Consider the following 13,929-nt stretch of genomic DNA (forward strand, 5'->3'; position numbering starts at 1 on the left):
TGGTCTTTCACTTCTATTTAGGAACTGTGGCTAATCCTTTTAGTTTCATTTCTCCAAGCCTGTTACTAGGGTTCTTTCTGTTTCTAATAAACAACTTGTATGTTCCTCTCTACTTTCAGTAGCTGCAAACTGATTTCATCTGTACTTCAGGTACATTCCAACTTGGATTTCCCATGCATCATAATCCTTTACATTATACTTCAAGATTCTGTAATGTTGCCATTGATACTGTTAACTTGGCTGCTTTAAAACTTTCAAAGGTTAGATTTCAGAGAATTTACAGAACATATGACCCCTTTACCTCCATCTTTCCAAGTGTTTATTGTATGTATATATTATACATTCTCACAAACACACATTCACAGAAGATTTGCCTCCACATCAGTGGACACTATGGCAACCCTACCCCCTTAGGGCACTCATTCACTTACCCAGTGACCACACCTCTTCTAGGCCTTTGAGGGACTGTTTCCCATGGTGGAAAGGGAGGCAGCAGTTATTGCTGCTTCCCAAAACATATAACATTAGGATAAACTAGAGTATTTCCCTTCATGGTCATCAACCAGAGTGCAAAAGAGGTTCATACCCACACATCACACTAGTGCCACCCCGGGTAAATAAAGTATTCATCATAGAAGAATTTATAAGCTGAGAAATAGCAAAGCACACATGGTCTCCTGAGCTCTCATTTTCTTCATAGAGAACCATGCATAAGAAAGAACTTCAGTAGAGAGGGAACCCCTTGCAAAGAACCCCCCACCTTATGCCCTGTCTACAGAGCTAATACCAACCTGTTCTTCCTCTAAGCCAACTCAGAATCTGTAAGGAGTAGGTAAAGAAAGAGCCATTAGGGCCAATTCAATTCCTTTTTTCTCAACTCTACATCAAGTAAAATGAATGAGATTACAGAAGGGGCTTCCCAGGTGGCTCAGTGGTAAAGAACCCACATGCCAATGCAGAAGACACAAGAGACGCAGGTTTGATTCCTGGGTCGGGAAGATCCCCTGGAGGAGGAAATAGCAACCCATTCCAGTATTCTTGCCTAGGAAATCTGATGGACAGAGAAGCCTGGTGGGATAGAGTCCATGGGGTTGCAAAGAGTTGGACACAACTGAGTGACAGCATCAATCGCATCAATCATACAAGCATACAAATGGAAAAAGCTCTTCAAAAATGTCAATATCAGGAAAGAAAGTAGGCTGACAACTATTTCAGATTAAAAAGAAACTAGAGAAACAAGACCAAATACTCAATACTGAGTGGGATCCTGGATCAGGAAGAAAATTAGTATAAAAGGGTATTATTAGGACAATTGATAAAATCAGAATATGGACTACATATGAATAATTTTGTATTTTGTTGAATCTTCTTAATTTTATAATATTGTATTCTGTTTATTAAAGAGAATGTCCTTATTTTTAAGAACTACACACTGAAAGATTAAGGGGTAAAGGGACATAATTTAAGCAACCTGCTTTCAAATGGATCAGAAAAACACACAGACAGAGAAACATGATGAAAGAAGGGAAAAGGGAGTGATAAAGCGCAGCCGCCTCTGCTTAGTGCACCGGGCGGTGATGCTGAGGAGCTACGCGGAGCCCAAGGCCAGGGGCAGCAGCTGGGAGGAGCCACCCACGCCCGAGGCCAGGGCCTGCAGCAGGGAGGAGCAACCCGAGGAGCCCTGGCTGCGCAGGCGTAGGAGGGCCTAGAGGAGCTATCCCACGTTGAAGGTCAGGAAGGGCAGCGGTAAGGAGATACCCCTCATCCAAGGTAAGGAGCAGTGGCTATGCTTTGCTGGAGCAGCTGTGAAGAGATACCCCACACCCAAAGTAAGAGAAATCCAAGTAAGATGGTAGGTGTTGCAAGAGGGCATCAGAGGGCACACACTGAAACCATACTCAAAGAAAACTAGTCAATCTAATCACACTAGGACCACAGCCTTGTCTAACTCAATGAAACCAAGCCATGCCTGCAGGGCAACCCAAGACAGGTGGGTCATGGTGGAGAGGTCTGACAGAATGTGGTCCACTGGAGAAGGGAATGGCAAACCACTTCAGTATTCTTGCCTTTAGAACCCCATGAACAGTATGAAAAGGCAAAATGATAGGATACTGAAAGAGGAACTCCCCAGGTCATTAGGTGCCCAATATGCTACTGGAAATCAGTGGAGAAATAACTCCAGAAAGAATGAAGGGATGGAGCCAAAGCAAAAACAATACCCAGATGTGGGTGTGACTGGTGATAGAAGCAAGATCTGATGCTATAAAGAGCAATATTGCATAGGAACCTGGAATGTCAGGTCCATGAGTCAAGGCAAATTGGAAGTGGTCAAACAGGAGATGGCAAGGATGAACATCGACATTCTAGGAATCAGCGAACTAAAACGGACTGGAATGGGTGAATTTAACTCAGATGACCATTATATCTACTACTGCGGGCAGGAATCCCTCAGAAGAAATGGAGTAGCCATCATATGAGGTCAACAAGAGTCCGAAATGCAGTACTTGGATGCAATCTCAGAAACGACAGAATGATCTCTGTTCATCTCCAAGGCAAACCATTCAATATCACAGTTATCCAAGTCTATGCCCCAACCAGTAATGCTCAAGAAACTGAAGTTGAACGGTTTTATGAAGACCTACAAGACCTTTTAGAACTAACACCCCAAAAAGATCTCCTTTTCATTTTAGGGGACTGGAATGCAAAAGTAGGAAGTCAAGAAACACCTGGAGTAACCGGCAAATTTGGCCTTGGAATGCGGAATGAAGCAGGGCAAAGACTAATAGAGTTTTGCCAAGAAAATGCACTGGTCATAGCAAACACCCTCTTCCAACAACACAAGAGAAGACTCTACACATGGACATCACCAGATGGTCAACACCAAAATCAGATTGATTATATTCTTTGCAGCCAAAGATGGAGAAGCTCTATACAGTCAACAAAAACAAGACCAGGAGCTGACTGTGGCTCAGATCATGAGCTCCTTATTACCAAATTCAGACTCAAATTGAAGAAAGTAGGGAAAACTGCTAGACCATTCAGGTAGGACCTAAATCAAATCCGTTATGATTATACAGTGGAAGTGAGAAATAGATTTAAGGGCCTAGATCTGATAGATAGAGTGCCTGATGAACTATGGAATGAGGTTCGTGACATTGTACAGGAGACAGGGATCAAGACCATCCCCATGGAAAAGAAATGCAAAAAAGCAAAATGGCTGTCTGGGGAGGCCTTACAAATAGCTGTGAAAAGAAGAGAGGAGAAAAGCAAAGGAGAAAAGGAAAGATAGAAGCATCTGAATGCAGAGTTCCAAAGAATAGCAAGAGATAAGAAGGCCTTCTTCAGCGACCAATGCAAAGAAATAGAGGAAAACAACAGAATGGGAAAGACTAGAGATCTCTTCAAGAAAATCAGAGATACCAAGGGAACATTTCATGCAAGGATGGGCTTGATAAAGGACAGAAATGGTATGGACCTAACAGAAGCAGAAGATATTAAGAAGAGATGGCAAGAATACACAGAAGAACTGTACAAAAAAGATCTTCACGACCCAGATAATCACAATGGTATGATCACTCACCTAGAGCCAGAAATCCTGGAATGTGAAGTCAAGTGGGCCTTAGAAAGCATCACTATGAACAAAGCTAGTGGAGTGATGGAATTCCAGTTGAGCTATTTCAAATCCTGAAAGATGATGCTGTGAAAGTGCTGCACTCAATATGCCAGCAAATTTAGAAAACTCAGCAGTGGCCATAGGACTGGAAAAGGTCAGTTTTCATTCCAATTCCAAAGAAAGGCAATGCCAAAGAATGCTCAAACTACCGCATAATTGCACTCATCTCACATGCTAGGAAAGTAATGCTCAAAATTCTCCAAGCCAGGCTTCAGCAATACGTGAACTGTGAACTTCCTGATGTTCAAGCTGGTTTTAGAAAAGGCAGAGGAACCAGAGATCAAATTGCCAACATCCGCTGGATCATCAAAAAAGCAAGAGTTCCAGAAAAACATCTATTTCTGCTTTATTGACTATGCCAAAGCCTTTGACTGTGTGGATCACAATCAACTGTGGAAAATTCTGAAAGAGATGGGAATACCAGACCACTTAACCTGCCTCTTGAGAAATCTGTATGCAGGTCAGGAAGCAACACTTAGAACTGGACATGGAACAACAGACTGGTTCCAAATAGGAAAAGGAGTACGTCAAGGCTGTATATTGTCACCCTGCTTATTTAACTTCTATGCAGAGTACATCATGAGAAACGCTGGACTGGAAGAAACACAAGCTGAAATCAAGACTGCCGGCAGAAATATCAATAACCTCAGATATGCAGATGACACCACCCTTTATGGCAGAAAGTGAAGAGAAGCTAAAAAGCCTCTTGATGAAAGTGAAAGAGGAAAGTGAAAAAGTTGGCTTAAAGCTCAACATTCAGAAAACGAAGATCATGCCATCTGGTCCCATCACTTCATGGGAAATAGATGGGGAAACAGTAGAAACAGTGTCAGACTTTATTTTTTTGGGCTCCACTGCAGATGGTGACTGCAGCCATGAAATTAAAAGACGCTTGCTCCTTGGAAGAAAAGTTATGACCAACCTAGATAGTATTTTCAAAAGCAGAGACATTACTTTGCCAACAAAGGTCTGTCTAGTCAAGGCTATGGTTTTTCCAGTGGTCATGTATGGATGTGAGAGTTGGACTGTGAAGAAGGCTGAGTGCCGAAGAATTGATGGTTTTGAACTGTGGTGTTGGAGAAGACTCTTGAGAGTCCCTTGGACTGCAAGGAGATCCAACCAGTCCATTCTGAAGGAGATCAGCCCTGGGATTTCTTTGAAAGGAATGATGCTAAAGCTGAAGCTCCAGTACTTTGGCCACCTCATGGGAAGAGTTGACTCACTGGAATAGACTCTGATGCTGGGAGGGATTGGGGGCAGGAGGAGAAGGGGACTACAGAGGATGAGATGGCTGGATGGCATCACCGACTCGATGGACGTGAGTCTGAGTGAACTCCAGGAGATGGTAATCGACAGGGAGGCCTGGCTTGCGGCGATTCATGGGGTCACAAAGAGTCGGAGACGACTGAGCGACTGAACTGAACTGAAAGCAAATATGAAGCAAATGTAGCCCAAATGCCTACAACTGGTGAATCTGAGAGAAGGTATACTACAGTTCATTGTACTCTTCTTGCAATTCTTCTGTAAGCTTGAATTATGTCAAACTAAACAGTTTGACAGTTACAAATTAATAATGTAGTAGATATACTTGTCATCTGGATTTATCGCCAAGATACATTACCACTAAGTCAAAAAGATACTTAAGAGTTGCCTGTAGTATATCTTAATGGTTATCTATCTATCTAAATAGATATTTGTACATTAATATATACCTTTATATTTATGTTCAGGCTACACAAAGACATTTGGAATACATTAAGACATTAAGAATTCAGGCATCATTTATGACACCTGAATAAGGGATCCTGGCAACTAGAGAGGCTAACTCTTGCAGTTATTTGAACTTTGCAGTCTATTTACAGATGAGTTTCTTGAAGTCACCACAGTGGTGGTTCTGGAGGACTTGAATGCTATCATACTGTTCCTTTTATAGATGAATTTCTCCCAAGACCTTGTTTCTCCTCATCAATGTAGTCTGGTGAAAAATTTCACTTTATATTTGATACTGGAAGATAAAAACAAACTTCATATTCACATATTGATCTTGTATCCAGGAAGCTTTCTAAAGTTTAGTGTAATTTTTATTACTATATAGGTTATTTGGATTTCTTTCCTTTCAATTCTTATGCATTTTATTTATCTTTCAAACTAGCTAGCACCTCATAAAATGCTGAATAAATGTGAGATAGTAGGTATCCACAGCTCATTACTGAACTGAGGAAAAGTATTAAATAATTCATCATTAAAAATAATACTTACTAAAGGCATAATTTGTTTTTTGAGAGTAGCAATCACAAATGGATTGTGAGTGTGATGGGGTTTTTCTGTATCTTTTGTGGTAATAATGAGATTCTATCTTCTTTATTCTGTTATGGTGGTTAATTATTGATGATGGTCATACGTTAAACTCACTTTCTATTTCTTGGGCTTCCCTGGTGGCTCAGACAGTAAAGAATCTGCCTGCAATGCAGGAGACCTGGGTTCGATCCCTGGGTTGGGAAGATCCCCTGAAGGAGGACATGACATTTCAGAGAAAGCTATCTTATTTGTGACATAGTATCATCTTCATGAATCGCTGGGTTCTGTCTGCTAATCTTTTGTTCAAGATTTTTGTACCTATGTCCCGAGTAAAATCACCTATAGATTAGTATTCTTTACCATGTCACAAATTACCAAAAACTTAGTGGTTTAAAACAGGATCTATTTACTATCTCAGTTTCTGTAGGTCAGAGTCCAGGGATGGCTTAGCTGGGATCACATATTTCATTTTGTTGTCAAGTCTCTTTCAGTTCAGTTCAGTTCAGTCTCTTTAGGATCCTTCAACCTGAAACAAGTCTTATAAATCTCCTTGACTTTCAAGAATTTACACTTCTTAAGATTACTGGCCAGGTATTTTGAAGAATATCCCTCAATCTGGGTTTGTCTGATTTTCCTCATGATCAGATTCACTTCATGCATTTGTAACATACAAATATCACAGAGGTGATAATGTTTTCTTACTGCCTCACATTAGATATTAGGTGCAACACAATTTTGATCTGTCCCAACACTGGCAATGTTAACTCTAAATCACTCAAATAAAGTAGGGCCTGCCAGGTTTCTCTATCATAGTTACTTTTCCTTTTTTTTTTTTTTTTTTTGGCTGCACTGTGTAGCTTGTGGGATCTTAAGTCCCTAACCAGGGATTCAACCTGAACACAGCAGTTTTAAAGTGCAAAATCCTAACCACTGGACCATCAGAGAATTTCTAGTTATTTCTCCTTTATGTAATCAGTGTTTTGTAGGGAAGACTTAAAATACTACAGGGGTTGCCAAATGGTGATTTTCTAATGCCATAATTCCAACTACATTCATCAGTTGGTCCTCTACTATAAAGAGAAGCTTTCTCTTTTCCTTATTTATTTTTAAAAAGTTTTCATCTTTGTGGACTCATAAATTTCTACTTTAAAATTCACTGGACTAGAATCTGTTATTATCATCATTTATTTCTGATGTAGAGTCTCAAGATTAGCCAGCAGGAGACCCTTCAAAATGTCTTCTGTACCCACTTGACTCTTGGAGCACCTTCTTACTTTTAACACAGCAAGATCTTCCACTTACCTTGTACTACCTCTGTACCAGTCCTGAAGTCAGCCATTTCTCAGAGAGCCCTGGTTCCTGTTGGAAGAGAATAGTATTTAGAAACCAAGATCTGGGAGCTAGGTGTACTCATGCTACTGCAGTATCACAGGCTCCCATTATCCTCTCTTTGTTTCCTTATTTGATCAGCTTCCCTGCGATGCAACTTATCTCCTGTTGCTGCTACTACCCCCGATCCCCATCCCATTACACTACACACAGACACCATCCTTACTTACTCTGCTTCTCTGATACCCAACGTCGAGTCACTGCTGCCCCACAATATAAAGCCTAACTAGATTGGTCTCAACTATGGCTTTTTTTTAGATCAAAGTGTGAATGAATAATAGAAGAGAAGAAAGTAAGCAGACTTTCCCTGTTATTTTCTGCTTCTCATTTTGATGGATTACTTTTTGTGTGTGTCTCTTTTCTCAGATTGCTTTAAGTTCACTAAACTGCTACAGAAACATAAGTAACATAGCTTTTTAACCGGAGAATGAGTGTTCAAGTATGGGGGTGGGATAAGGCTGTCGGCAACTATAGGAATGCTTGGTGGATTTTCCAAGAACAGTCTATAGAATAGTGTGGGAGTAGAATTGTGACACACTTGGGATAGACTGCAGGCGTTCCGACAGAGGCCAGTAATGCCCACTCACATTGTGTCACGCGAGGAGTCCAAAAACCCCAGGTCTCTCTTGCTAACTGTGCCCTCCATGTCCTTGCAAATGTCTGTGCCCACCTTGGACTGAGGACATTCAAAGCAGATGTCCACACACATTCTCACACTACAGCCAGTTTAGACCCCTGTGCGCAGCATCCATCCTCACTGTAGTCCAGGACAGGGAGGCCTCAGCCAGAACTTGGACACAGTGAGTGCACACAGCTGGCCCTTACAAGTGTGTGCATACACTCTGCCAAGTCCTTAGTGGTCTGGGGAGTCTCCCTTCCCAGACTTACAGCTACTGTTACATCAAGACATGAACCAAGCAAAGAAGAGTGAAAGGATAGATTACCCATTTTTAAACTTCCTCTTTTCTCCTCTCCCATTTTTCCTTTTTTTCTAACTTTCTGGAAGGTGTACATTATTTTTTTGTTCTATGTTTCCTTTACATATTTCAACAAATATACAAGTAGCCCTTATTACCTTAATATATTTGGATCCAAAGTTTGAATACCAAGGGATACTGTATTATCCCAAACTATTTAGTTTTGAACCTGTGGATGGCTTGTAATGAGTCTGTGTGAAAACTTAGTTTATCTAGTGTCTGAGATAATATAGTGAAAGTCAGGAGAGCAAGGGCTACTCATACTTAAAATTATTTTTCAATGTCAAAAATTAAAATATATAACTTTACCCCAAAAGGTGAGATAAATATGCTTTACTACACCTTCCCCTGAATACTCTTTACATATTAAAAAAATTTTATTCTAATTTACTTAAAAAGATTAAGTCACACATAAACGCTTCTCAGCAAGTATTTAAACCTGTATACTTCATAACCTTTTGCTCACTTCTGTATCTTTTATTTCATGTCTTCCTATTTCAATCATATATTTCATTTTTTTAAATGAAGTGTAGTTGACATATTAATTTCAGGCATAGAACACAGTGATTTGTTTTTGGCCACACTGAGCAGCTTGTGGGATCTTAAGTTTCCTGCCCAGGGACTGAACCAGGGACACGGCAGTGAAGTTGCCAACTCCTAACCACTGGACAGCCAGGGAATTCTGTGACATAGTATTTTACAGATTATACTCATATAAAATTATTATAAAGTATTGGCTATGTTCCCTGTGCTATTACATCCTTGTATCTTATTTTACATCTAATAATAGTTTGTACCTCTTAATTCCCTTAACCAGTCTTGTCCTTTCCTCCATCCCTCTCTCCTCTGGTAACCAATGGCTAATTTGTTCTCTGTATCTGTGAGTCTGTTTTATTTTTTAGTCCACATGTAAGTGAAAACATGCCATATTTGTCTTTCTCTGACCAGTTTCACTAAGAACAATACTTTCCAGGTCTATCCATGTTGTTGCAAATGGCAAAATTTCATCCTTTTTATGGTTGAGTAATATTCCATTCTATCATGTCATTTCCAAATAGTGACCATTTTATTTCTTCCCTTCCAATTTGAGTGCCTTTTCCTTGTTTGATTGCAATGGCAAGGACTTCCAATATCATGTTGAATAGAAATGCTGAGAGTAGGCATCCTTCTCTTGTTCTTGATCTTAGAGAATGTTAACTATAAGTTTATTATAAATGGCTTTTAATATGTTGAAGTATGTTTCCTCTATGTCACCTTTCTTAAGAGTTTTAAATTATGAACAGATGTTGAATTTTGTCAAATTCTTTTCCTGCATCTATTGAGATGATCATGTGATTTTTAGTCTTGGTATTATTAATGTGATATACCATAATGACTGACTTATGGATGTTGAACCATTCTTATATCCCTGGAATAAATCTCACTTAATCATGATTGATGTATGATCCTTTTTGTGTATTGTTGAATTTCATTCACTATTATTTTGTAGAGGATTTTTGCATTTCTGTTTATTAGGGATATTGGCCTGTAATTTTCTTTAAAGTGTCTTTTGTTTTGGTACAGGGTAATGCTGGCCTCATAGGAGAAGTTTGAAGTGTTCTCTGCTCTGCAGTTTTTTTGATAGTTTTGAGGAAAGGTATAAACTATCCTGTAAATGTTTGGCAGAATTCCTCTGGGAAGCTCTCTAGTCCTGGACTTTTGTTAGAAGTTTTTTGGTTACTGATTCAATTTTAATACTAGAAACTGGTCTGTTCAAATTTTTTATATCCTTCTTGGTTTAGTCTTGGAAGATTGTATATTTTGAAAAACTTATTCACTTTTTCCAGAGTGTCCAATTTGTTGGTATATAGCTATTAGTAGTATTCTCTTATGATCGTTTATATATCTGTGATATTGGTTGCATTAATAACTTTTTTCATTTCTAATTTTATTTGGGCCCTCTCTCATTTTTCTTAATGAGTCTAGCTAAAGGTTTATTGATTTTGCTTATCCTCTCAAAAATTTAGCTCTTGGTTGTTTTTTTTTTTTTTTGCGGTTTTATGTATTTCCACTCTGATATTTATTATTTCCTTCTTTCTGTTGACTTTGGGCTTTGCTTGTTCTAAATCAGGTCACTTCTTTTTTTCTTTTTTGTATGTGAAGACATTTTATTATGATTTTACTATATATTAGTGATATACCAAATCGTGTGCTTCCTCGGTGTCTCAGGGGTAAAGATCTGCCTGCAATGCAGGAAACCTGGGTTTGATCCCTGGGTTGGGAAGATTCCCCAGAGGAGGGTAGGGCAACCCACTTCTGCATTCTTGCCTGGAGAATCCCATGGACAGAGGAGCCTGGTTGGCTACAGTAGAGGGTTACAAAGAGTTGGACACAACTGAAACAACTGAGCACACACACACACATGTGCATACCCAATTGTATTTTCTCAAACGGCAAATGAGATTAAGGATAACATTTCCCTTTGGATCCTAAAAACCTCATTATCACCTGTCTTTTGGAGGATTAGGCTTCCTACAACGTCTATGATTCTGTCCATGAGGATATCTATGGTGCTAAGTTGTTCTATCATGGGTCCTTGCTCAGTGTTCCCTTTTTTCTTCTAATTTGGTTTTCAGCACTAGATCATGTGTTTCTTCATTATTATGTACAGATCTGGCTGAGGCATAGGTTCTGTGTGTTCATATGGGATGTCCATGGAAGGGTGTATTATCCTCCCATCACATGTCACAAAATTGTCTACTTTGCAATTATAGTCATCTGGAAGAGAAGATCATGTAGATTTATGACAAACACAATATAAGGTTCCATTTTCAATGCGAAAATATGTTTCAAGCTAGTTCTGTTTGACATTGCCCATTTTACTGCTGCCATTGCCATGGAATCAAGATGCTCATCAGCATGAAATGATTTGAAGAGAAACTATTTTTAAAATCTGCTTCTTGACTACTGCTCACCGCAAGCCCATCTTGCCTCTGAGATTTTTCTTATGTCTTGAGTTAAGCCTGTATCAATATAACCTTCCTTCTTAGAACAGCTTTTGCTGCTTCCTATAGATTTTGGGAAGTGGTGTTTTTATTTTCATTTGTCTCAAGGTATTTGTTTTCCCTTCAATTTCTTCATCAACCCATTGGCTTCTTTCTTTTTTTGGGACAAGTTGTTCAGTCTCTGTATGCTTTTCCATTTTTCCTTCTCTTGATTTCTAGTATTATACTGTTGTAACTGGAAAAGAATCTTAATATAGTTTCAGTCTTCTTAAATTTACTGCTAATTGTTTTATGGCCTAGCATGTAATCTACTCTGGAGAAGGTTCCACATGTACTTGAAAATAAGGTGTATTCTGCTATTTTGGGGTGGAATACCTTGTGCTGGAGTCAAGATTGCTGGGAGAAATATCAATAACCTCAGATATGCAGATGACACCACCCTTATGGCAGAAAGTGAGGAAGTACTAAAAAGCCTCTTGATGAAAGTGAAAGAGGAGAGTGAAAAAGTTGGCTTAAAGCTCAACATTCAGTAAACTAAGATCATGGCATCTGGTTCCATCACTTCATGGCAAATAGATGGGGAAACAGTGGAAACAGTGTCAGACTTTATTTTCTTGGGCTCCAAAATCACTGCAGATGGTGACTGCAGCCATGAAATTAAAAGACGCTTACTCCTTGGAAGGAAAGTTATGACCAACCTAGACAACATATTCAAAAGCAGAGACACTACTTTGCCAACAAAGGTCCGTCTAGTCAAGGCTATGGTTTTTCCAGTAGTCATGCATGGATGTGAGAGTTGGACTGTGAAGAAAGCTGAGTGCCGAAGAATTGATGGTTTTGAACTGTGGTGTTGGAGAAGACTCTTGAGAGTCCCTTGGACTGCAAGGAGATCCAACCAGTCCATTCTAAAGGAGATCAGTCCTGGGTGTTCACTGGAAGGACTGAAGCTGAAGCTCCAATACTTTGGCTAACTCATGCGAAGAGTTGACTCATTGGAAAAGACCTTATGCTGGGAGGGGTTGGGGGCAGGGGGAGAATGGGACGACAGAGGATGAGACGGCTGGATGGCATCATCAACTCGATGGACATGGGTTTGGGTAGGCTCTGGGAGTTGGTGATGGACAGGGAGGCCTGGCATGCTGTGATTAATGGGGTCACAAAGAGTCGGACACGACTGAGTGACTGAACTGAACCTTGTACATGTCTGTTAAGTTCTTCTAACATGTCATTTAAGGCCAATCTTTCCTTATTGATTTTTTGACTGAATGATCCATTGATATAAATCAGGAGATAAAGTCCCCTACTGTTACTGTATTACTGTCAATTTCTTTCTTGCTATCTCTTAATATTTGCTTTACATACCTACATGCTACTATATTAAGTGCTGACAGATGCACATTTACAAATTAATAGCCTCTTCTTGTATTGACCCCTTTATCTTTTATTATAGAAAATAGACTTTGTTTCAAAGTCTACTTTGTCTAATTTGAGTACTGCTACCGTAGCTTTTTTTCTTCCCATTTGCATGGAACATTCTTTCCATATCTTCATTTTCAGTCTGTTTTTAGCTCTGAAGTGAGTTTTTTGTAGGCAGCATACACATGGGTCTTGGTTAGCATTTTAAAAATCCTATCAGCCACTGTGTCTTTTGGAGTATTTAGTCCATTTAGAGTGATTATTGATAGATAAGTATTTATTGCCATTTTGTTACTTTTTTGGTTACTTTTGTAGTTTTTTTTTTTTGTTAGTCTCTTCTTTGTGGTTTAATGATTTTTATTGTTATGTTTGGCTTCCTCTTTTTAATTTTCACATATGTATTTCAGATTTTTGATCTGTGCCTATCATGAATTTCACATATACTGATCTACACCTACTTTTTTTAAACTAAGTCGTTTCAGTTCAAAACATTTTAAAATTCACTCCCCGTCACATTTTATATTTTTGATGTCATATTTTACATCTTTATGTCTATCCATTTACTATTTTTTTGCTGTGCTGTGCTTTGTTGTTTCCAACTCCTTGTAACTCCATGGACTATATAGCCTTGCCAGGCTCCTCTGTCCAGGGGATTCCCCAGGCAAGAATACTGGAGTGGGTTGCCATGCCCTCCTCCAGGGGATCTTCCCAACCCAAGAATCAAACTCTGGTCTCCCACATTGCAGGTGGATTCTTTTACCGTCTGAACCACCAGAGAAGACCACTTTATTGTAGTTACAGTTGATTTTAGTTTTGTGTTTTAATCTTCATATCAGCTTGTTTCATTGGCAGATCCATTGCCTTGTTATTTGCACTTGCCACTGAGATTTTTCATGTATTGTATTTCTTATTATAGCCTTTTTTTTTCTTAAAATAATAATACCCTGTTAACATTTTTGTAAGGCCAGTTTAGTGATGATGAACTCATTGTTTTTGACTGTCAGGGATATTCTCTCCAAATCTGAATGATAATCTTGCTGGGTAGAGTATCCTAGATTGTAGATTATTTCCTTTCACCACTTTAAACATATCATGCTACTCTCTTCTGGTCTGCAATTTTTCTGCTGAAGTATCAGTTGATAAACTTACTGGGGATACCTCAGGTGTGGTTCTTTTTTTCTTGCTGCCTTTA

General features: G+C 39.2%; 1 pseudogene; it reads right to left on the reverse strand.

Moving 5' to 3' along the window:
• Positions 1-10,820: 10,820 nt before the first annotated feature.
• Positions 10,821-11,214, reverse strand: LOC138095862 (large ribosomal subunit protein mL42 pseudogene; annotated as a pseudogene).
• Between the last annotated feature and the right edge of the window lie 2,715 nt (positions 11,215-13,929).

Source organism: Capricornis sumatraensis, chromosome 2, assembly GCF_032405125.1.
Source record: "Capricornis sumatraensis isolate serow.1 chromosome 2, serow.2, whole genome shotgun sequence".
Taxonomy (NCBI): Eukaryota; Metazoa; Chordata; class Mammalia; order Artiodactyla; family Bovidae; genus Capricornis; species Capricornis sumatraensis.